The following is a 3508-nucleotide window of genomic DNA, read 5'->3' on the forward strand; positions in this document are numbered from 1 at the left end:
GGACATGGTTCGAGCCCTGGTCCGGGAAGATCCCACGTGCCGCAGAGCCACCAAGCCTGTGCGCCACAACTACTGAGCCTGTGCTCTAGAGCCCATGAGCCACAACTACTGAAGCCCAAGTGCCTAGAGCCTGTGCTCCGCAACAAAGAGAAGCCACCGCAATGAGAAGCCCGCGCACCGCAATGAAGAGTAGACCCTGCTCACCGCAACTAGAGAAAGCCTGTGTGCAGCAACGAAGACCCAACGCAGCCAAAAATTAATTAATTAATTTAAAAAAAAAAAAAAGAGGCCTTCTGCGTCATGTTGGCCCAGGGCGACTGCGAGTTCCTGGTGCAGCGATCCCACGAGCTGGTGCAGCAGGAGCCTGTGGGCTGCCAAGGCTTGGCTGATCACAGCCTGCAGCCTCTACCCCACCGACTCCAACATCCAGGTTTATTTGAAACTCTTCCTGGTCGAGTCCAGTGTGAAATGTTACTAAAGGTTACGGAACAATGCTTCAACACTTTGGAATGATCAGAAATGTTGCTTCGGGGGTGGGATTATCTCTTGTGTTGATGAAAATGTTCTGAAATTTGTTCTTGTGTTGGTTGCACAGGTCTGTGAATATACTAAAAACCATTGAATTGTGTACTTTAAATAAATAAATAAATTGTTGCTTCTACTTTTGAGATGATTCCCTGAAACAGTGGTACAGCATGGGGTCAGCCTTGGGGAGGCACTATTGGAGGCTGAAACTATTGAAGAGCAAGAATCTCCTGTTAACTGTTTTAGAAAATTATTTGTGTGTGATGTCCTTCCTCTAATAATTAACAACCATGACGTTCGGTTGCCTGCCAATTTGGTGTGTAAGTACTAGAACAAAGCAGCTGAATTTTATACCAATTATGTCACTAGATCTACTCAAATAGAGAGTCAGCATCAAGGTGCCTAAGAAACGTCTGATTTAATGTCACCGAGCAAACGTAGCTCTCAGAAGTACATAATAGAGGGACTGACTGAAAAATCGTCCCAGATCGTGGACCCTTGGGAGAGGTTGTTTAAGATTTTGAATGTTGCTGGAATGAGATGTGACTGGCAGATGGATAAAGGAAGACAAAGCTATGGTGATATTTTGCATAGACTGAAGGATCTCTGCAGATACCTGAACAACTTTGATAATGAAGCTCATGCAAAATATAAAAACCAAGTGGTTTATTCCACTATGTTGGTCTTCTTTAAGAATGCATTTCAGTATGTCAACAGCATACAGCAGTCTCTATTCCAAGGTCCTAATGCCCCTAGCCAAGTTCCACTGGTTCTTCTGGAAGACATATCAAATGTATATGGTGATGTAGAAACTGATCGCAATAAACACATACATAAAAAGAGGAAACTAGCTGAGGGAAGAGAAAAAACCATGAGTTCGGATGATGAAGACTGTTCAGCAAAAGGAAGGAATCATCACATTGTTGTCAATAAGGCAGAACTTGCTAACTCAATCGAGGTGTTGGAAAGCTTTAAGCTGGCCAGAGAGAGCTGGGAGCTGCTCTATTCCCTGGAATTCCTTGACAAGGAAGTTACAAGAATTTGTTTGGCATGGAAGACTGATAGTTGGCTTTGGTTGAGAATCTTCCTCAGTGATATGATCATCTATCAGGGTCAATATAAAAAGGCCATAGCGAGCCTGCACCACTTGGCAGCTCTCCAGGGACCACTTCCTCAGCCACGATCTCAGGACAGGGGACCTTGGAGCATCAGAGGGCACTCATCCAGCTGGTGACCTTCCACTTGGCCTTGGGGGAGTACAGAATGACCTGTGAGAAAGTCCTTGATTTGATGTGCTACGTGGTCCTCCCCATCCAGGATGGAGGCAAGTCACAGGAAGAACCCTCAAAAATAAACCCAAGTTTAGAAAAGGTTCATATCTGAAGCTTCTGCCTTGTACCAGCAAGGCTATCGTGCCCTATTGCCTGCACTTAATGTTAGCTTGTTTTAAGCTTAGAGCCTTCACAGACAGCAGAGACGACATGGCGCTGGGGCACGTGATCGTGCTGCTTCAGCAGGAGTGGCCGTGGGGAGAGACCCCCTTTTCTTGAAAGCTGTCAAATAAGATTTGCCAGCAAGGAAACTTCCAATATGAGAATTTTTCAATTATGTTACAAATATCAACATGCTGGAGGAATTCGCCTACCTGAGAACTCAGGAAGGTGGGAAGATCCATCTGGAACCACAACCCAATCAAGGAATGCTGATCAAGCACCACACGGTCACCCGGGGCATCACCAAGGGCGTGAAGGAGGACTTCCGCCTGGCCGTGGAGCGCCAGGCGTCCCGCTGCGGGGAGAACTTGATGCTGGTGCTGCACAGGTTCTGCGTCAACGAGAAGATCTTGCTGCTCCAGACTCTGGCCTGACTGGCCCTCCCGCCAGAGGCAGCCCACAGCCGCGGGGCTCTGGGGAGACACAAAGCACGGCTGAGCGTTGCCGTCGTGCTCTTCAAAAGAAGAAGACCATAGGTGTTTTAACTCATTGGTTGCTTAGAAGTAGTTCCCAACAGTCCAAGAAGATATTTCTATTTTTGTCATATTTTGCAATTTTTGTAAAACAAAAGAACCTGTTTTGTAAATAAAATCATCCTAAATTTGAAAAAAAAAAAAAAAAGAATCCATGAAGAAATAAATTGTACTTGTTTGTTCCCAAATCAGCCAAAAAATTTTGTACAGAGCCTGTCTGGCACATACATGAATGACTGAATAAATAAAAGAATAAATGAACAATTGAAAAAAATTTATCCTAAGTGTAAGGGGAACCAGTTTGTGCTTACATCCATTATTAATTATTTGTGATTTAGAGTATCTTCCAAATCCATTTTTGAAACAAACTCTAAGGACACCAAAGTGTCAATCAGAAAGATTGATTGTCCCACAGACTCCTGGTTGATTGATACTTATCTTTGCAATTTTTACTCACTGATCATAGCTTTAGATTCAGTGGAAAGGAAAAAGCTGTGAAGCACTCTGAATTGACCCCAAATTAAAACTTTTATTTGGCTTCTATTCAGGAATGCAGAGAATGAAAAACCCTGGCTCTTCTCTGAAGCTTTCCCTGACACATACACTCCCACCCACTCCCCCATTCATCACACCTCTGGCTTACTCTTATCTTTGCATGTATTATAAAGCAGAACAAATACTTGTTACATGTTCTGTGAGCAGCTGGAGGCCAGGAACCAACAATGAATCCATTTCTTTCTCCGTAGTGCCTGGGATATATATTGAATTTTGGGGGTGGGGGTAGATTGACTGGGTCTTCAATAAACATAGAACTATTGAAACGATCAAGCTTGTGATCTATCTTCTACTACTAATTCCACCTGCTTCTTGATGAAAGCTCAGTAAGCTTACTGCAGGGTGGATGTGAACAGTAATTAAGCATGATGGCAACTGTTGAGACCTTAAGCTATACCCATCTCCAAATTAACATGTAGATCACTTATTAACACTTATGGGACGGTCTAAGAGATGAAGCCT

The 3508-nt window shown here is 43.9% G+C and overlaps 1 pseudogene; it reads left to right on the forward strand.

Annotated features, from left to right (window-relative positions):
* The first annotated feature begins 677 nt into the window (after positions 1-677).
* Positions 678-2431, forward strand: LOC132351614 (integrator complex subunit 10-like; annotated as a pseudogene).
* Positions 2432-3508: the final 1077 nt, after the last annotated feature.

Source organism: Balaenoptera ricei, chromosome 17 (assembly GCF_028023285.1).
Source record: "Balaenoptera ricei isolate mBalRic1 chromosome 17, mBalRic1.hap2, whole genome shotgun sequence".
Lineage (NCBI taxonomy): Eukaryota > Metazoa > Chordata > Mammalia > Artiodactyla > Balaenopteridae > Balaenoptera > Balaenoptera ricei.